Genomic DNA, 22970 nt, shown 5'->3' on the forward strand with positions numbered 1-22970 from the left:
TCTACCCCCTGGGGTGATCAGGGGAATGGTACAGCCCAGCAGGCGCAACCCCTGCAGGTAAGAGCGATGAGGCAGCGTGAGAGGATGCTGAGAAAAACTTAAATAAAAAAACAAAAACCACTGACCTTGCGCTCGCTGCATCGGCGACTCAGCGATGTGGCGTGTGCAAGGTAAGTGTTTTTTGTCTTTTTATTTAAGTTTACCTCATTGTGGTCTGTCGACTTCCCCCACCCCATCCTTCTTACCCCACTGCTCTTACCTGCATGGGCCGAGACTTCAGACCAGGCTCAGGTGGGCTATTTGTGGACTCCTTTTGGGATACATCGTGTGATTGTTATAGCCCAAGTATATATTGAGCCATTTTCTGTCTTACCCCCTCTTTCCCTTTCGGTACTTGGTCAGAGACAGTAAAATTTTCCCTATTCCTTTTGCGACACTTTGTAGGGGTAGCAGACAGTTACTCTGCCTCGTGATGAAGGACGACCGTGTGCGCACAACCATGTTGTTGTTAGAGGAGGCCAGGAGATTTGACTTGGTTGCATTGGGTACTCACAGCATGGAGCACCCAGCCTGGCGTGTGGCAGATGGGGTTGCTGCAGCAGTTCTGGCATGCTGGCCACCTCGTAACAAATTGAGAGCAAACAGTGTGGAGATAGGGGCTTCTTGCTCGGAGAGTGGCCCCAGCTTTGTGCGTGGGTCACCCTCCACTTGCAGTGTAGTGCCACAGTCTGCACTGGCTTTTGTTGAGGAGAGGGAGGGCCGGAGCTAAGGGAGAGCCAGCAGCACTGTTCCCAGTGCCAGCGATCCCACGGTGATGTACGCAGGCCGATGGAGGCCACCTCAGCAGGACAAAAGACAAGGAGCACAATGTAGGAAAGGACAGAGGCAGAAGTGGGGAAACCACAATAGGTTGGTGGGATGGCAGGCCCTTCACCAACACCAATACGGGCTGCATATCCGGACTAGACTGGGTGGCTGCTGGTGCTGGGGTTGTTCGCAGGGCCCATGCTCCTCGTGTTCATCCTGGATGTTTCCAATGGGTGTGACCATTGTACTTGTTGTCCTCTTTTTGTTCTCCCTCTTGGTGTTCCTTTGCCTCTCCTAAACAAGGAAACGATTGTCCGGACTGCTCTGGTTGTTGGGCCAATACTCAGTAGGTGTAGGGTTGGTGTTGATAATGTGGAGGTCCATAGTAGAAAGGCAGAGCAGGGAAGGGTGGGGGTCCTTGGTAGGTGGGCCATCCGTATCCTTGTCCTGCTCTGTTCCTCATCCTACCGTGGTCACACCCATTGGAAACAACGAGGATGAACATGAGGGAGCATGGGCCCTGCAAACAACCCCAGCACCAGCAGCCACCCAGTCTGGTGGTTAATCTGTCAGGCATTACACTATCATCAACCCAACTGACAGTACTGGAAAAAGGATTAGGCTTCCTACCTACACCAAGTTTGGATACATTTAAACTCAGTTGTGAGTTGAATGAATTCATTCAGAAAATTAAACTGCAAGTATTTTGTTTAGAACAAACCAATGATGGACACTCATAGTGGTGATACAGGCTTACACCAGAAATCAACCTTCACCCCTCTATCTGCAAACCTACGGGTGGAACTCCTAGCCTTCGAGAAGGCCATCTAAAAGGAAGTAGGTGAAGTCAACCAAGGTCAATGAGAGTGTTCCACAACACCAGTAAAATCAAACAAGAAGCCATCCTACAATTGGCCAACGACACTAGAATCACAGTAAAACCAGCAGACAAAGGAGGAGCCATAGTACTTCAAACCACAGAGGCCTACCACAGAGAGTGCATGAGACTCCTGGCGGATAGGAGGAACTACCTCCGCATCAGAGATGGCCCAACGGAAGGCCTATTGGTAGAGATCACCAGCATGGTGGAAGAGGCCACAGCACTCGACTTGATTACCAAAAAAGAAGCCGATTTCTTGGCTAATACCCACCTGGTTACCCCCTATTTTTATACTGTACCCAAGATACACAAGTCATTAGAAGGCTCGCCTGGATGACCCATTAGAGTATTAGAGTGCTGCAAGTGGGCCCTGATGGAAAACTTCTTCTGTTTTGAAGATATCCTGTTCCGACAACAGCACGGGACCAGTATGGGCAGTAATTTTGCCCCAAATGTGGCGGGAATATACGTACACCACCTTGGAAAGCACAAAATCCTGTCAGGTAGGAAACCCACACCGCCAACATATTCAACTTTGGAAGAGATACATCGGCGATGTTCTACTGATTTGGGAGGGTGACAAACCCAACGCTAATGAGTTCATCGAGTGGCTGAACCAACAGGACCCTTTCCTAAAGTTCACACATACCATGAGTAGATCCCAACTGGTATTTCTGGAACTTCACATTTATGGTGTTGATTGCTTACTAAAGACAACCACACATGTAAAACCCACTGCAAAAAACTGTTTACTCCTATACGACAGCTTCCACCTGAGACATATGAAGGAGACCCTCCCTTTCGGACAGTTTCTCAGACTTAGGAGAAACTGCTCTGAGACTAAGCACTTCAAAGCACAAGCCAAAGGACTATCTGAGAAACTTCTCACAAGGAAATACCCAAAAAACCTGATGTATAAATCCAAAAAGAGAGCTGAAAGCAACAACAGAGAAGCACTCCTGGAGACATATCAAAAATAAATCACTGAGAAAGAAAAAAGACCCATATTCATCACAACCTTCAACATAGTGTCCGACCATGTTACAATGGTCAGAAAACACTGGCGCACCCTTAACAGTGGATAACTGAACTTCCCCACACCCATGTTCTCACACAGAAAAGGAAAAGACCTAAGAGATATCTTGGGACACACCCGCCCCAAACCACAAACCAGAAATGACAAGACCCAACAAGTACTGAGTACCCTACCGATGGGTCACCATCTTTGCGGGAACTGCAGTGTGTGTCGCTTGACCTCCACTACAAAAAAGTAACTTTTAACAACAAGATGAGTTGGGAGTTATGCAAAGTCACTAACTGCAATACCAAAGAGGTTGTGTACTTGATCACATGCACATGTAACCCTCATTATGTGGGTATGACTACCAGAAAGGTCAGCACCAGGATAGGAGAACATCGCAGCAACATCAGGTGCCACCGGATCACCACAAAAATGGCGTCATATTTCAATGAAGTGAAACTCACCCCATACGATCCACACTGGGCAGTGTTAGAACATCTCAAACACATTGACAATCTGGACAAAAGAATGCTAGAGAAAGAGCAGCGGTGGGTGTATAAATTTCACACGGACACTGAAGGATTGAATGATGATATCCCGTGGGGGCAGTTCGCTAAATAAATCAGGAACACACCTTCTGCCAGACTTAGTAGATTGTTTGAGTATACCGCTCTACTCACAATGTAACAGATTCATTTTTGATTAGTTTATCTACTGAATACACGTGGCCATTATATTCATTGTTGCCGCCTACCATGTTTTGCACCGATCAGGAGGGAGTCGGGGGCAAGAAGCGGGGCAGCCATCTTGAAGTTAGCAGGCTGGTTGTTTCTTAGCCGCTAGCTACAAAAGAGGCACCCTGACGTGACCGCGTGCTGCAGGCGTGACAAAGGCGCGCTTAAGGCAAGCCCGTCTGCGCCCATCCGCGATCGGACCGGGCTCAGGGACAGTCCCGCTGGTTTATTAACACCAGACTTTTTGACCTACTCAAGAGAGGATCTTCTGGAGTTGAACCCAGCTAGGGGAAAATCGAGTTGCCCAAGCATCCTACTTAAGGCTACTCCCAAGGAATTTGCAAGTATTTGTCCCAATTGCCAGCTGAATCTCCCCCATATCTTGTATCACTCCATTAGTCATCCTGATAACAAGATAGGAGGGATTAAAACAAAGCTGATTTACCCCCCCTAAATGTTTAGTACTAAATGCAAGATCTTTGAATAAGCACAGAAAGGAGTGTGCACTGCTTATCGAGGAACATAATATAAAGCTGGCTTTCATAACGGAGTCCTGGTCTGATAAAGCCTCAGGACCCGATTTAGCCAAAGCTACCCTCCCAAGCATTCATTGCCATACTCAAGACAGACCACACAGTAGGGGGGAGGATTAGCGGTTATATACCATGATTCCCTGGAGCCTTCCTTCCATACAGCTTCTAACTCGACTTGTGAAGCACTTTCGTTTAGTCTTCTCACCTCTTATCATAATACATTCAAGGGGGTCCTCCTCTATCGACCCCCTGGCCCCAGAGGTGACTTTCTGGAGTCTGTCGGAACACTATTAGAGGAGGGACTATGCTCGGACTCCTTCACTGTGCTGGGGGACTTCAACTTTCATCTTGAATCTCTCACCAACCCCAACCCCGACACTACTAGATTGGGACAAGTGATGAGCGCCGAGGAACTTAGGCAACTGGTAGAAGGCCCCACCCAGATGGCAGGACACACTCTAGACGGAATTTACTCAACTTCCACTTCCTTAGACAGACCATATTGCTGTCCAATTTGAATTGATGTATTCTAATGGCCATCAATTCAAACTAGAGCCCAAAAAGAAGATAGAAATAAGAGCCTGGAAAGATATCAATAGGGTAGAGTTAGGAGATCTATTCAAGGCAACCGCTTGACCTCATCCTTTAAGAGTTGACGATGCTACCTCCGCCTACACAAAATGGATAGATGCTGCTTGCAATAAATTAGCCCCTGCCAAACTATGGACTCCTAAGCAGGCCCAGCCATCAGCCCCATGGTACTCAGAAGAATTAAGGAAGCAAAAACACACGTGTAAACGATAAGGGCGAGCCTGGAGAAGAAGCTTTAACATTTCTGATAGAGAGAAGTATAAGCTATGCCTCACCCTATACCAGAAATTACTATTTAACACCAAAAGGATGTTTTTCTCAGAGCAAATCTCTCTAGCAAAATCCTCCTCCAAAGAACTCTTTAAGACAATAACTAAACTTACCGCGAGAGGCCTTGGAGACAACACAGTACTGATCTTGCAGGATCTTTCAGCGGCCTTTGATAAGGTCCATCATAAAGTTTTGATGGAACGTTTATCAGAAGGCGGGGTACAAGGCAATGCATGGAACCTCTTGAAATCTTTCCTCTCAGACAGAACCTAAACTGTGGGCTTAGACAAAGATAGCTCCAAACCTTTTTCCCTTCCATGTGGGGTGCCACAGGGCTCACCCCTCAGCCCAACACTTTTTAATGTTTATATGTCAACGCTGGTGGCTCTGATAAGATCATTTGGATTCCAATTGACCTCCGCATAGGATGACACACAAATAGTGCTGTCCGGCGTGGGCAAGAGGCCGAAACAGGAAAAAGATTTAATGACTGTATGAAAGCCATCTCGGGGTTGAATTGCCTGAAACTTAACTCTGGCAAAACAGAGGTCATCATATTTGGTAACAATCTGCACCTCTGGATGCCCGACTGGTGGCCATAAGAATTGGGAACCTGCCCCGTACCGACCAAGAAAGCAAAGAACTTGGGGGTTATACTGGACAACAGGCTCACTTTTGGGGGCCACATAAGTGGGGTGGTCTCAGCGAGTTTCTTCCTCCTTCGAATTATAAGGAAAATAAAGTTCTTTTTTCCTGAAGACAGTCTTAGGACAGTGGTCACGGCACTCATCATGTCACGGTTAGACTACTGCAATAGTCTTTACTTGAACATCCAAAAAAAACACCTTAACAGAGTTCAAATTGTGCAGAACACAGCGGCCAGACTGTTGACGGGGACACCGAAGTTTGTTGGGGTTAAGAAATAACTAAAACAACTACAGTGGCTCCCAGTCAAACAACGGAAACAATTTAAAGCCCTCTGCACGGTCTTTAAGGCCCTCAAGGGAGTAGGCCCTGACTACTTAAAACAAAGATTTCAATGGTATGTTCCCGGAAGGACCCTTCGGTCCATGGGAGCAAAAAAAGTGATAGTTCCCTCAGTCAAAAAAGCAAGCTGGGGTGGTAGGAGCTTTATTACATGTACTTCTAAGGCCTGAAGAATCTACCATTCCACCTCAGAAATTCAACCAAGCTCCTTTCTTTCAGGAAGGGGTTGAAAACTTGGTTATACCCTATAGTCACCCTATATCACAGCAACCAATTAGGCAGTGCTCAGAGCCAGGACACCCTAGGGTAACCGTTGCGCTTAAGAAGTTAAATTAACAAAACATAACAGAAGTAAAGGCCATACCGCACGTGATACTCACACTAATGTAAATCATAACGCTAATAACACATGGGTACCACTTCATCTAGAATGCCAAATTACCCAGGAAGGCCCCATCGCCATTCCACTAGCAGCGGCTCTTTTGTGAACAGCAGACTGCCTAACGGTGGCATTCAGACTCCATCTGACAACTACGAGTCTACTATTTCATACATGATATCTTACATTATCCAGTAATCGGGCATTATTTATGACTTCCACCTAACAAGACATGAGGTTTAGTCATTACATGATGTACATACAAGCTATTCTGAGAAGAACGCAGTCCAGCCATTAAGTCTAAAGGTCTTGTGCATCATTCTGATGTACTGCATTAGCCAGGAATCTGGCAATTTTTATGACTTCCCCTAACACGACATGAGGTTTAGTAATTTCATGATGTACATACAAGCTATTCTGAAAACAGATGAACTGTTATGTCTAAGGGTCTTGCGCATCAATCAGATTTTCCGTTGCACTCGCAACATAATCATTACACTACATCGTACTTGAGTGTCTGAATGTATCCCCTTTATAAATTTATTCCCCTGTTAGTTTCATTTCATTTTCAGCGTTTTGTCCACAATACACAATAATTTGGTCCCGCTCCATTGCTAGTCACAGAAGTCATTTTGTGAGAAACACGGTCTAGTTTTTGAAGTAAGCATGACTAGGCTGATTGGGGACTATTTCATTCGCACAATATAGCCACACTCCATTGCCAGTCACAGCGGCCATTTTGTGAGAGACAGTTTTTTTAAGTAAGCATGACTAAGGTGTTCCGGGTCTATTTAATGGCCATCGGGAGACAGACGTGGTAAAATGCGGTCTCCAGGGGTGCCATCAGGTCATTTTCCGAGAGGAGTGCTTTGACGAAGTAAGTCCAGCAGACCTGTTTTTGACCTTATTTCTCAATTTTTAAAGGAAATAATAAGGTTTCCTTCCAGGATAAGATAAGGCACTGGGAATTTTCTCCCCGGTTCCTATCTCATTTACCTTTAGGAAACTCTAATCACCATTTCTATGTCCCCATTACCATTTTAGGGTGTGACTACAAGCCCCTCCACCCCTGCAGATCATGAGGCATATTTCTACCTAAACAAAAGTATGTGTCATTGATATGTAATGCTACTTTTTTGTTATATGCTGTATGTCATGTGGTGTATTTTTTCACGCGTGCTTTCCAACTGCAATTTGTACATAACCACTTTTGTTCACAATGGTGTGTGATTGATTTCTTCCACCACAGAAAATTGCAAAAAATAGCTGTTAAGTACACCCACTATAGAGGAGTACATTGATCGAGATACGACACCGCATATATATAGGGCCTGCCAGCTTGGCTGGTAGGCAGGCCTTTTTAATTTTCCTTTTGCTTTATTCCCTACAGATAAGCGTGCCAGTGTACAACTGTGTGTATTAAGTATCAGGTGAACACACATTAGGTGTGCACCCCATTGTTTTCTATTCACAGGATTCTTTAGGAGTGGTACGCACTGGGCTGGTCCTCATGTGGTCCTGAAGAAGAGCTTTAGGGGAAAGCTCGAAACATGTCGACCCAGTACTAGAGCCTCCATACTCATTACAGTTAGGTCTTTCCCTAGTATTAACCCTTGATTTTAAAACATACCGACTAGGAGTAGGAATAAAATATTAGCTCACTAGCTAGGTATTTTTAATCTTTTTTTCCCAATCCACATCACTGCACCACACATATTTTCGAAAAACTAAGTGCTTTTACGTAGTTCGCAAGTCGCAGCAAGCCTCAATCCGCAGCGGATTGAGAGGACCCCAATGATGAAGCATGCCAACTACGGGTAACCCTGGTGGCTGAGGGAACTCTAGAAAATAATTTTTCTTTCTGGAAAGAGGGTTTTTCACACATGTTCAGTGGAATCCCTGTTCTTCCTATGGTTAGGTTTATAATTCCCATACTTCCAATACAGTTTGAAGGACAGTGGTACGTGAACAAGGCCCTGCCCATGGGGTGCTCCATTTCATGTGCCCTGTTTGAACACTTCAGCACTTTTCTTCAATGAGCTTTCATACAGCACACGGGTCAGTGTACACAGACTCACTACCTCGATGACTTTGTTTTTGTGGGTCAACCTGGTTTGACGGACTGCCAACACCAGTTGATACAGTTCCAGGACCTCATGGGTGACCTGGATGTGCCCCTTGCACCGGAAAACATAGTTGGGCCCAGCATGGCTCTATCGTTTCTAAGTATTGAATTGGATTCAACGGCAAAGAAGGCATGGTTGCCTGTGAACAATAATGTCCATATGCTGCTTTTGCTGAACACTATGCTGGGCAGAGACAAAATAACTGTTAAAGAGGTATAGGTCTTGCTCAGACATCTGAACTTTGCTTGCAGAGTAGTCAGGACGGGCAGGACAGTTTGCAGACAACTCAGGCTGTTAGTAGCAGGTCGGTCTCAAACTCATCACCATGTGTCGCTTTCAGCGGGTGCGAAAGAGGATTTGCGCACGTGACACAGGTTCCTAGATGACTTCAATGGTATCCTAATGGGGTTCCGAACCAATGGGATTTGCAGATTTATTCTGACAGAGTAGGTGGACTGGGTATTGGGTTATAGTGGCAGGGCAGGTGGTATGCGGAGGAATGGCAAGCCATTGGAAGCACGGACGGCAGAGCATTGCTTTTCTTGAATTCATTTCCCTGATGGTGGCAGTGATGCTGTGGTGCCAAGACCTGGCCCACCACAAGGTTCTCTTTTCGATCGATAACATGGCCGTGGTGTTCACTGTCAACAGACAATCTGTCAGGAACGCATAGGTCCTTAAGCTCCTGCGGGTGTTCGTTTTGGGTTGTCTGAAGCATGATCTAGTGTTTAAGGCGAGACATGTACCAGGTGTGAACAATGACATTGCAGATGGTTTGTCTCATTTGCAGTGGGAGAGGTTCCATGGGCTGGCCACGGACACTGATAGGTTCAGGATGCCCTATACCATGGAATTGTGGAAGATAGGAGAAAAGCGATGCTCCAGTTGGTGGTACGGTCTTTGACAGAGTCTACCCGGCATTATATGCGCAGGCATGGAGAGAATTCATCCACAGTGGGGCTCTGTGGAGGCCGGCAGGCTGCAGTAGGAGGAAGACATGATACAGTTCATACTGCATATGATTGGAAAGGGTCTATCTAGGGTGACAATCAGAGGAAAGCTGGCAGAGATCGCATTCATGAGTAAGCTGTGCCGGGCTTATGCACCCTCCTCGAGGGTAGTGGGCCACAGGGAAGCTGGAGTTTTGGGACAGGGAGAGGGGCATGGCGGTAGGAGGAGGAAGCCATTAAAGAGGGGTTTGTTTGGGAAAGATTTGGAGTCTTTGCCAGCTGTTTGCAATGGGGCAAATGAGACTACCTTGTTCTCCACATTGATGTCAAGGATGTTTTTCATGTTTTGCAGTTGGGTGGAAAGGGGGCCCGTGGGATTCAGCGGGATGGGTTCTCCAGCATTTAAGGGTGTGTGGAATTCCATTTGCACACATCCACGTTTGATTAGAGATCCCAAGGGAAGATTGTGGTGCTACAAGGGTTCCCTGTTCAAGGGCTGTGTCCCATTCTGTGAGGTGAGTGATTGCGGGGTATTTTGGGGACATGGGCGGGCGGGGGGTTTCTGCCACGCTAGTGGGGACATATTTTCAGCTATTGGCAGTATTGCCCATGGCCCTGGCGCATGTTGGGGAGGATCCAAGGGCATTGGGAACTCACTCCTTCAGGATTGGTTAGCCACTAAGGCGGCAAGACTGGGTGGAGCAGGGACAAGATCATGAGTTTGGGGAAGTGGTCTTTGGATTGCTATCACCGCTATGTGCATTTCAAGGGGTGGGGGATTGTTGATTGTCATGAGGTCTTTTTCATGCCATTCACATGTCTTGTTTTTTCAGGTGCTATGGCAGGCCTGGAGTTGTTGATCTGGATTGTGGGACACTCATTTATAAAATGGGTGGAGAGGCATGAACCTTAGAGAGCTCATGGAGCAAATTTGGGCCTTGACCACAGACTTTTTACTGTGGAGGGGGTATGAGATCGAATTTTTCTTTTTTAAATGTTTAAATGGCTTGTTGAAAAAGCAGAGATGTCTGCAATGGTTTGTTTCTTGTTGCTTTGTGGAAATATGGATTTTTCCGATCAGTTATGTCCCCTATCTTGGACCCCAACGGTTTCATGTATAAATCACAAGTACATGTATGTTCCCTCCAGTTCCAGTTATGAAGACGCAAACACATGTGCGTCCACCGTCAACATGTCCTCTTTCAGATCCGCCATGAATAGGCCGGATATTCCATTCCTAAGTATGAAAGGCCACCGGCTTTATATGGTTCACTCATGCCATTTTACAGTCCAGGCAAGTAGGCCCTGATTCTGTCATCAAGCTTTTCTTGCCTTCTGCCTCTGAAAGCTCCAGTCTGAGCCTGCATCTGTGACCATGAACTTTGTCTCATTCCTTGCGCGGCTCACGAAGCCTGACATCAGCCTGCTGCCTGCCAAAAACTGTATTTCACCTTCGAAATTATCTGCTCCGCTCCCTGCCCAATGCATTCCTGTCTAGTAGTTTAGGTAAACATTCTTCCAGCTACCGAGCAAAGGCCCGGCTTCTCTGTCTTTATGCAAGTAATTCATAGCCCTATTATTATGGAAGACTTCTGCCCTCGCATCTAGTGTAGACACTTAGACGCTTGTACACGCACTAACAGTCAGTATAGTCAGTATAGAATAAGATTCTACTCTAAGAAGACCTCTCTTTTGGATAACATAGTTCTTTAAACATAGGATGTTAGATATGATTTGGGATTAGGTTGACTTGACCCTCCAGACTTCTGTCGCCACATGTAGAGCTAAATGTCAAGTCCCCTTCACCCCCTAGTTGCACGTCAATCACACGTCATGCTGCTGCGCGCGCATTTCTGCCAAGTATTTCTGCTGACATTGCGAAATTCTTTCATGGAACCACCCTATTATGACATCACACCTGATGACGTTCTTTAGTCACACCCAGTTACGCCTACTTTTTGCTACGCATGAATGTTTTATCTACACTATCAATTGTTACGCCTCTTGCATTTGCTTCACTGTAATGCCTATTGTATAAAAGTGATTAATTATCAATAAAGTATGTACTTCACTTCCTGAACCTCCGTGGTGATGGAACTTGGAGTCGCCGATTCGAATCGTCCATTGGAATAAAGCCCATTCCGAACCTCTAATACCACGGATTCTGCCTCTTATTTACTGAGCTATTTTTATTATGTTTCTGTATCAAATTAAGTCCCGGTAATTAAATTATTTACCACATGAATGGCGCCCGAACAGGGACACTTTCTCATCTCACGCGCCGGCGGTGCGTTGCAGGCCCGGTCTCCTGCCACAGCTGGACGGACAACAACGCGTACCAGCAGGATTTCCTGTATCTCCCTCCGGTCAAGCGGGGGCGACTGAGGCTGCGATCAACACCCAGACGAGGCGGTGAGAAGTGCGAAGTATCCCGACCAGAGCCTAGCTGAGAGAGCAAGATCCGAGGTATACAGAGGCCCACCAAGTTCCGAAGTGTCCGAAGTTTTCGAGTCGAGTCCAGTCCGGTCCAGTTCAGTTCTGTTCCGAGGCCTTCCGTTCCGAGCTACCCGGTGAGTACCATTACTGGGGAGGCGTTCTGACGTGCACATAGGTTGTGCCGGTCAAGACGGGTTTGGGTACACAAATCCGGTCTGCACTGTTTTAGCAGTGTATCTGTACTGTTTAGCAGTATATCTAGTATATCAAGCATATAAATTCAGAATAATTCAGTTAATGCCGAGTATTATGTTTAGTGATTAAGTTTTCCTTAGATCGTCATCATCATTGTTGCTCAGTTAAATGTTAAATGTTAAATGTTTTAAATACGTTCTGCATATTGTGGTGTGAATGACTGTTCATTATCGTGTTTTATTAAGTTTGTTCAAGATCAAGTATCAGATCAGTTCTCAATATGCCGCTCTTTTCGAAATTAAGACAGATCACAACTAGAAAAGGGGTACTCGAAGAAGCTGTTCCTATTCCTCCTAGGGACACTCCAGGGTACTTCATGTATCATAAACACGGCTTAGATGCTATATTATTTCTTGATTTATGGGTAGACTACACCAAGGAATTACCAGAAAGTCAGAGGTGGCCCGCAGCTGGGACCTGGGATGCAGAGTGCATCATGAAAGTAGAGGAAGAGTTATGGAAAAGGAAAGTCAGACAGTCACAGAAAGACGCCGTTGAGTTATGGCGTAAAGAATCTCATAGACGTACAGAAAAAGCACTCCGACAGGAAGAGAAAAATAAAGAGAATTCAAATAAAGTCCGAGAAAATCTATTAATTGAAGAAGGTACACGAGTGAAATCAGAACAAATAGACAGACAAAGAAATGCCCTTATGAATGGTATGTATCCCCTCCTGGCCGAGGGATTACCTAAGGCTACTCCAGAAATACCAAAAGACTTGCCACCCCCGTTGTTTCCAATAAAAATGCATCCTAAGGGGCATCCTAGAACCGCAGAAGATGTTTTTCTTTCCTCATATTTGGATGACGCAGCTCCCGAGTATGCTAATCCCGCCCCACATAGACCGCCTGCCAGGGAGGTTCAACGCCAAGATCCAGTATCTGTATCTCTACAGCAACAAATCCAGACACAAGTTCCGGCAAGCACATCTGTTTCCACATCTGTTCCTACAGCTACTTCTATAGCTGTGTCCACACCTATAGTTGCTGTATCGCGTTCAACGAATCCTTCCACGCCCGATACCCCAGATGGGGCTACCGGAGGTGCTACCAACATTTTTTCTACGCCACCCAGAATAAATAAACTTACCTTTCAAGAGTCAGCACATCCACGTACCCCCAAACTCATAAATGCCCGCACGCTTAAGGAACTTCTAGTAGATTGTAGATATGACCCTGTGCCCGGCAAAGAGGACGAAATGATCATGGCATCATTACGTATCAGACGAGCCGCGGTGTATCTAGGGAAGTTACCAGGAATGACTGTGCATCTAGATAATATATACCATTTTGTCCAAACAGGGCGAGATTCTGAATGTATTAACAGAGCTATGGAATACCAGAAAGTGGAGATACAGGGGGAACTGTTACGTTTCCTCATAAATTGTGTGATCAGAAATCAAGACCGACCGGGGGTAGACCCGGAAGCAATGCAAACTCTTACCAGATGGAGCCAGAATATATCAGAAGGGAGACATGATAAGCAAAATTGTATAATAGCCATGTGCCGAAAGATCCGTAAAGAAATAGAACGCCTACACGAAGAGAGATTAGCGGTAGACCAGTTCGAACAAAGCGAGGAGGAAGGATCAGGACTGCCCACAGGACAGTCAGACACCATAGCCTATGTAGGTAGAGGAAGATCTTGTAATAGTACTAGATGTTTTATTGACCCGATACGTCCGATATGTCCAGATAATAACAGGAATTTCCAAACACCTATAATAAATATAAGGTCCCCCGAGCATTCGTTCCAAGCCGCTGACAAATTACTCCGAGAACGAAGGGGTTATCATTTTCTCGATTGTATGGATGAACAAGAATTAGCCAGGTCAGCCGTTCATTGGGTTGACAGTCCCGGAAAGTATGGTGATGATACAGTAGCACACACATTTTTGAACCTCACCCCAGATGAACAGCGTTTAGCTGGGATTTATATGATTCAACAACTCCTTATACTATATAAAAGTCAGCATTCAGATCCTGGTCCCTTACCTGATATATTGACTGAACTACTCACGAATAGATGGAGAGGTTCAGGTACTAAGTTAATTAGAGAAATACTAGAATCAAGAAAGCAGTACATTCTCTTTGTATGCCCAGAACATGTCTCACTGCCCATCAAGGAAAGAACGACGTATTACATGGACAGACAGAATCCCTTACGAGAAGTACACCCAATAAAGGGCGAGGACAATGAGTTTAAACGTGTGTTTGTATACACACCCATATCTAAAATAGAATTGTTACAAATGAAGAAAGTGGTACCCAGTCATGACAAAGACCCAGCGGGTTTCCACCGAGAAATTAAAGACATGTTACTCATGGGGGAGTATACCTATCCCGACATTATGACAATATTAAAGGTATTGATGCCTGCTGGCATTTATGAAAAACTCAAGGAAAAAGAGTGGGAGGTGGGAGACCAAAAGATAGACTGGTCAGCATTAGAAACAGAAGAAAAGGCCCGAACTGCAGGAGCAGGGCTTGGGGATAAAACTAAAGCACTACCAGGTTTACTAGTACAGGTACTGCCACGTTTATTAACTACGAAAAAGGAAGACTGGGGTACAATTTCAGCCTGTAAACAAAAGCAAGATGAAGACACTAGTGATTTCTATGCTCGATTTGAAAAATGTTTTGGTATAAATAGTGGCATAAAAGCAAGTAGCGAATCATACCCACATCTGTTTGTGACAAAATTAGTTGAAAACTCCTTACCCCAAGTGAAGAATAGAGTATTAAAATTCGAGAGTACCTGGCAAGGTAACACCCCATCACAAATGTTACAAATGTTACAGTATCATCACAATAGAATTAGAGAGGAGCAAGAACATGAACAAAGACGCATGAAAGACACAAAAATGAAAATGCTAGTCTCCCAGACAGTTCCAGCTGAAGGACATAAAAAGGGTACGACACATTCCGGTGATTCAGCAGGACCTGTAAAAGGGACATGCAACTATTGTAAACAGCCAGGACATTACATACACGATTGCCCGGTCCTGAAGCGTAATATCGCCACAGGTATTACAAAAGAAAGACCACGGCCACCTAGACAGGATCAGAATGAACAAGGAGCCCCGCAGCATGCACAGTCCATGCCAGCTCCACAACAGTCTATACAGTTTGTGCCAGCTGCACCAGCGCTGCCTGTTGCTGCCACACAAACCACGACGCGACAGCTGTACCAGACCGCACAGTACGACTATCCTGATTATCAGCGATACGCATGAACCAGCCTAGAGAGGGAAGTTGACTTACCCCTTATCGAGGTCCCTGTAGACCAAGAAGGACCTTATGTACATAGTGAATTATTAGGCCAAGATAGAAAATTTTTACTTGATACAGGGGCAAGTCGAACAACCATAAAACGTAGTGAAGTTCCAGGGGCACCCCTCTCAGGCTCACAGAATATTTCCCTTGGTTTTTCAGGAAAACCTATTGTTAATGAAGTATCACAGCCTCTCTCACTTACGATAGGACCTTTGACCCGAACTACAGATTTATTGCTTACTAAATCATGTCCAGAAAACTTGTTAGGTATAAAAACACTGAAAGCTCTAGGAGCTATAATATGTTGTTCTCCGGAAGGAGTAAGATTGTTTTTACGTGATTTTAAAGGTCACTATGTGTCTAGAGACATGGATCCCCGATTGCAGACTTTACCTACACATTTATGGGCACAAGGCCCTACTGATGTTGGTTGCATGAATATTACACCATATCGAGTTACACTAAAGGCAGGAGTGGTACTACCACGAATGCGACAATACAAGTTACCACCAGATGCTGTACTGGCGTTACTGCAAATCATTGACGAGCTCATTGCCCAAGGAGTGGTTGTGGAAACAGACTCCAATGTATGTAATTCACCGATAATTCCGATTCTTAAACGAACAGATCCGAAGGCCCCGCCAGTATATCGATTGGTTATTGATCTGCGCGAATTAAACAAATGCATTGTGCCACAATTCCCTGTGGTCCCAGATATCTCGTCATTACTGACAGCTATTGATTCCGAAGCAACATTCTTTACTGTAATTGATCTCAAGAATGCCTTTTTCAGCGTCCCTATAGATCCGGAAAGCCAATACTTGTTCGGATTTAGTTTAAATGGACGTAGCTTTAAATTCACACGCGCACCTCAAGGATTTACAGAAAGCCCCAGCATCTATAGCCAAGCACTGAAAAGAGAACTCGACAGTATCCACATGCCAGTTAACACTGCCCTGCTTCAATATGTTGATGATCTGCTGATCACCGCCAGAAGCGAACCTGAATGTGAGAAAGCATCACTGACAGTTTTACAGTTTCTAGCCGAAAAGGGGCACAAGGTGTCCCCTTCTAAGCTGCAATTCTGTGTCCAGCGAGTTGTTTATCTTGGACACTCGCTGTCCAAGGAGGGAAGGCAGCTTACACCCGACCGCATTCAGTTAATAGCTAACATGCCAATACCCAAGACACAAAAGGAGGTGCGGGCTTTTATAGGCCTCACTTCATATTGTAGGCAGTGGATCCCTCAGTATGCATTTCTAGCAAAACCACTCATTCAATTGACAACACAGGAGGCAGCCACATCGACTGTTCTCCCTTGGACTCAGGAACACACACAAGCTTTTGAAAGCCTAAAGAAAGCCTTATGCCAAGCACCTGTTTTAGCAACACCATGTTACAATAAACAGTTTACACTCTTTGTTACAGAGCGCGAAGGTACTGCCTTGTCAGTACTCACACAGGAACAAGCAGGATCACACAAACCATGTGCTTATTTTTCTAGTACATTAGATCCCGTAGCTCAGGCTTTGCCTGCATGCCTAAAATCAGTGGCAGCAACAGCTTTAGCAATCAGACAAAGCGATGCCATAGTGTTAGGACATCCATTGACAGTTCAAGTACCACATGCAGTAGAGGTTCTCGTGAATAGAACGCAAACACAACACTTGACTATAGCGCGACTTACAGGGTATGAATTAACATTGTTTCAGCCACATATAGAAATCAGACGTTGTAACACATTGAATCCTGCCACACTTTTACCTGTAATCGGAACAGACCCACTAGCTCATGACTGTATTGAAGTTATTACAATCACGACGAAACCCAGACAAGACTTGACAGATGTCCCATTGTCAGACCCAGACCTGACGTTGTATGTAGATGGTTCATGTATGAGAACAAGTACAGGAGAGTTAGTGGCCGCTTACGCAGTCACAACAGACACTGAAGTCATCGAAACATATTGCATAAATACCTTGTCAGCTCAAGCCGCAGAGCTCATCGCTCTGACACAAGCCTGTATTCAAGCCACAAATAAAAAAGTCAACATATATACTGATTCACGTTACGCATTCGGAGTTGTACATGACTTCGGCGTGCTGTGGCGAGAGAGAGGTTATTTAACTTCTCACGGTGCCCACATTCAGCACGGACCCCTCATTCATGCCTTATTAGAGGCAATACATCTACCCACTGCAATATCAATTATGAAATGTAAAGCTCATACGAAAGTTACTGATATCATTTCTCAAGGCAATGATCTAGCTGACAGAACAGCTAAACAGACTGCTCAAACTCAAACATCCGACATGACAAAGACAATAGGCCCGACGCCAACACATTGTATGACGATTAAAGATCCTACTCTTGACGTAATTGACATACAGACACATGCTACACCAGATGAAATAAGGAAATGGACTGAATTAGGAGGGATTCAAACGGATCAAGGATGGATGACGAAGGAAAAATCTGTGTGGTTCCTTCCTGATTCAATGGTCCAAGTCATTATTAACACTATACATAGTCCAGCGCATCTAGGAGAAAAAGCTATGCTAGACAGCATTCAACACATTTGGTTTAATAAACATTTACGAGCAGCAGCTAAACAAAAAGTTCGTACCTGTATGATCTGTTGTCAGTTCAACCCAGGAAAAAGCGTTCCCGTAGAACAGGGTGGATTTCAGCCTCCTGATCACCCTTTTGAAGTCCTCCAGATGGATTATATCCAGATGGAACGATGTCGAGGATTCAAATATGTTCTCGTAGTTGTCTGTGCTCTTTCCCGTTGGACAGAGGCATACCCGGTTTCAGATTACACTGCCCCGACTACTGCCAAACAGTTGGTTCGAGAATTCTTCCCACGATACGGTTTACCACGTGTTGTCTACTCAGATAACGGCCAGCCGTTCTCATCCGAACTAATGAAACACGTTTCACTTTTGTTAGGCTATCAGTGGAAATTCCACTGTGTCCGACACCCCGAGGCAGCAGGTCTCGTAGAAAGACATAATCAGATCCTGAAAATCAGATTGTCCAAAATATGCAGAGAGAAAGGTGTCGACTGGGTAGTAGCGTTACCAGTTGCACTCTTTTACATGAGAATGGTAGCACACTCTCGAACAGGGCTATCCCCGTATGAGGTGATCTTTGGCAGACCACCAAATATGTGGGGGACGCCTATACCACGCAAAATAACTGATATTGACTGTAATATGCTGACAGATTACTTGGCTTCCTTGATGTCTGCACTACAATCTTGTCGTTCACAGGTAGCTGCAGCTTTTCCTGACAACACTGAGGTGAAACCCCATGACGTAGTTCCGGGGGACCTGGTCTTAGTGAGGAACTTTGATCGAAAGACTCAGCTGGATCCTAGGTGGAAGTCGCCGCAACTGGTCTTGCTCACCACAAGGACAGCCGTGAAGATCGAAGGCAGGAAAGGCTGGATACATTCAAGTCATATCAAGAAATTTCATGGACTACCATCGGATGTAAATACCACACCTTGTGTGTCTTCACCCATTGACTCAAAACTTCCTTTGGTTGAAATGAGTAATCACGAACAATATAAACTAAAACTCAGGTCTAACCAGTCAGGCAATTTGATTGTTTAAGTCCTCTCCAAGGTGAAGCGGTTGAATTTGTCTCTGACATGTATCCCTTAGACCTGAATAGAGAACAAACCCGAAAAATGTTGAAACGACATGCGTACTGTAAATCACTGCGTAGTCATTGCACAGTGACGTTATTAATTTTGTTTTTCTTAAGTCTTTTAATAATTACTGCAAGTATATTGTTGCACATATATTATCCTATTTCTAGACATGTTTATAATGTTACTGCTGAACATTCTTTTAGTGAATTACCTCCGCATGAGTTGTCTTATAGATTTGCGCTGCGCAATAACACGTTTATTAGTATGTTACATCATTCCCATCAGGTTAGCAATGCTACAAATTGTTGGATATGTGGCCGACTCCCTCCCTATCAGAATTATAAAGGAATTCTACCTCTCTTTCCATACCCGTTCACACACAACGGCTCCTGTGGAGCATGGTTTAGTTTAATTAATTCCCTAGATTCGAATTCTGCAGTTTATCAAGACAACTGGGTATGGGGAAATTTGAACTCAGTTTTACTTAAAGTCTGCTACCCTAACAAGGAGGGACATCCCAAGAGAACAGGAACTGATCTAGAAAATGAAGTATATGGATTAGGTAATTTTACGCTTAATCTTATGATCCTAAATGTCGAATCCGAAGCTACACCAATTTTGCCCGCTATGTCAATATTTCCAGTAAAAGGTGAATTATGTGTAAGAAAGAATGGTTCCATACATATGGGCCATAGTAGATGCACCACTGTAGTAGAATTTAGTGATCAAGGCAAGTCTACATTTAGAGCTTCCCGCCATTCCTATTTCATATGTGGTCAGACGGCATATGTACGTTTGCCTCTAGATTGGGATGGTACCTGCTACATTGGATTCCTTTTGCCACCTGTTTTCCTAGCTCCTCCTGATTATCACAGAAATACTCATTTAGTACACAATAGAGAAAGGAGAGATCTCCCAATAGTCGATTACACTGAAACAGCATGGGAAAAATACACAGATTTCAATAAAGGTCTTTTTCCCTATATAGGTACCATTACTAATAGTAAGCTGATACGTAGATTAACTAGAACCCTTGAAGCAGTAGTGAACGAAACTATTTCCGCCTTAGGCAATTTAACAGAAGAGCAGTCTGCTATGCGGATTGTTGTGCTTCAAAATCGTCTTGTCCTTGACGTCATCCTGGCCGATAGGGGCGGAGCTTGTAGGGTCATCGGATCAAGTTGTTGCATTTTCATACCAGAAAATTCGCCATCTGTATATAAAGCCATAACTCGCCTTCATAAGATTGTAAGCCAGATACACCAGGATCCAGGCACCTGGACTTGGTCCGGTTGGTTTTGGAGTGTATTATCTACCTTTGGATGGAAGGTCCTATCCTTCCTAGGTATTGGCCTTCTCATACTATTCAGTTGCTGTCTATGTCTACAATGTGGACCAGCGATTTGTGGTCTGTGTGCCACATCGTGTATTCCACCACCAAGATTTCATTCATCCCAGAAGAAAAAAGAAGAACAAATGATGCTATATGAACAGATCAACGGATTGATGAAGATTGATATCTCTTAACGGGCAAGTAGGGGACAAGGAGGGAATGTGGAAATATGGATTTTTCCGATCAGTTATGTCCCCTATCTTGGACCCCAACGGTTTCATGTATAAATCACAAGTACATGTATGTTCCCTCCAGTTCCAGTTATGAAGACGCAAACACATGTGCGTCCACCGTCAACATGTCCTCTTTCAGATCCGCCATGAATAGGCCGGATATTCCATTCCTAAGTATGAAAGGCCACCGGCTTTATATGGTTCACTCATGCCATTTTACAGTCCAGGCAAGTAGGCCCTGATTCTGTCATCAAGCTTTTCTTGCCTTCTGCCTCTGAAAGCTCCAGTCTGAGCCTGCATCTGTGACCATGAACTTTGTCTCATTCCTTGCGCGGCTCACGAAGCCTGACATCAGCCTGCTGCCTGCCAAAAACTGTATTTCACCTTCGAAATTATCTGCTCCGCTCCCTGCCCAATGCATTCCTGTCTAGTAGTTTAGGTAAACATTCTTCCAGCTACCGAGCAAAGGCCCGGCTTCTCTGTCTTTATGCAAGTAATTCATAGCCCTATTATTATGGAAGACTTCTGCCCTCGCATCTAGTGTAGACACTTAGACGCTTGTACACGCACTAACAGTCAGTATAGTCAGTATAGAATAAGATTCTACTCTAAGAAGACCTCTCTTTTGGATAACATAGTTCTTTAAACATAGGATGTTAGATATGATTTGGGATTAGGTTGACTTGACCCTCCAGACTTCTGTCGCCACATGTAGAGCTAAATGTCAAGTCCCCTTCACCCCCTAGTTGCACGTCAATCACACGTCATGCTGCTGCGCGCGCATTTCTGCCAAGTATTTCTGCTGACATTGCGAAATTCTTTCATGGAACCACCCTATTATGACATCACACCTGATGACGTTCTTTAGTCACACCCAGTTACGCCTACTTTTTGCTACGCATGAATGTTTTATCTACACTATCAATTGTTACGCCTCTTGCATTTGCTTCACTGTAATGCCTATTGTATAAAAGTGATTAATTATCAATAAAGTATGTACTTCACTTCCTGAACCTCCGTGGTGATGGAACTTGGAGTCGCCGATTCGAATCGTCCATTGGAATAAAGCCCATTCCGAACCTCTAATACCACGGATTCTGCCTCTTATTTACTGAGCTATTTTTATTATGTTTCTGTATCAAATTAAGTCCCGGTAATTAAATTATTTACCACAGCTTCACCTCGGGTAGAATTAACTGGTGGAGTGCAAGGGGTTAGCATTACTCAAAGAGATAAAAAGGGACCTGAAGGACATAAAGCACCAGTAGCTAGGGTGTCATGTCATCTTGAGGGAGTTCATTCCGTGGATGGACTGAAGGGGTGCTAAGCATCCCTCAGCAACTGACAAGGCTAGGAGGAAGATAAACAAATAGGTGCATTCATTTTTCAGGGAAGAAGGCTTCGCCAGGGTGGAACACCCAGAGCTGAGACACGACAAGGTTGAGTTTATTTGCAGGGATGGGGTGCCTTTGTCTCGCATCGTGATGGAATTGCACCTCATACAGATGTTGAAATTCTTAGATAAGGCGTTGAACTAATCATAAGGGCATTACTGAGTGGTGGTGGGTCGTCAAGTTGGCATGATTCTAGAGCAAGGTTATTGTCTGTTGCCATTGGTGAGTTGGAACATTGGGGGGTGTCAACCAAAAGTTAAACCTGGCTAAAACAAAGAAATAGAAAGTTATGCTCGTGGAATTGACTCCATTGTTTGTGATGTTCCCTTTCACCCAATCCACAAATTTTCAGTTATAATACCGGGCCACTCGTAATGCAACTTGTAACGAGGGCCTAAGGATGTTTTAGAGAGTTGGCGGGGATGGAACTTTATCAAAAACATGTGGATGTCCCATCCACCATATTACAAGCCCATACTAGTAAATGTCACTGTAAATCTGGGCAGCACATTTTGTACTCTGTCTGCCAAACTCTAATTAAGGTCTACAACTCTCATTACCTGCATTTTGTGATCACTGATGGGATGGATAACAGAAGTTGATTATGAGTAATGCAGAAACACTGTAGGTTCACACAATTATTCCTGGGGACTTTGGCTGCCCGAAGCACTTGAAATATCTGGGGAAAATCCAGGCAGCAATGAGGAAAAAATCCAAGGAGTCAGAATCTTAAAATCTGAAATCCGGTTATTGCCCATTCATAATTGAGACCACTGCATATCCTGTGCCATTTCTGAATTTCAGCCAACTTCTTTCTCCAAAGTTTATATCTATATTTACCTTTTAGAGACCCACACCGGTATTCCCCCATCAGAATTATGGATGTCTTCATGTAGGGTTAGCCTCTCTCTACAACTTCACATAACATAACAAAACATACCTGGGACATAATTAATTTCAGGAGGCAATATTAGCTCCAGTTACAATAGGGGTTAACATACAGGAATTACTGTTTCGGCACCATTTCCTGCATGTTTCTTTCCATTTTTGGCTGGAATTTCTCCCAAATATTCATAAGCTGCGTTGGAGCCCGTCATTACCACAC

General features: G+C 44.6%; 1 protein-coding gene across 5 annotated transcripts in view; it reads left to right on the forward strand.

Annotated features, from left to right (window-relative positions):
* Positions 1–22970, forward strand: part of LOC146861028 (putative methyltransferase DDB_G0268948) — a 598370-nt gene that overhangs the window by 272419 nt on the left and 302981 nt on the right. The gene's annotated exons all lie outside the window — the stretch shown is intronic.

This window comes from Triturus cristatus, chromosome 3_1 (assembly GCF_964204655.1).
Source record: "Triturus cristatus chromosome 3_1, aTriCri1.1, whole genome shotgun sequence".
In the NCBI taxonomy this organism is placed as follows: domain Eukaryota; kingdom Metazoa; phylum Chordata; class Amphibia; order Caudata; family Salamandridae; genus Triturus; species Triturus cristatus.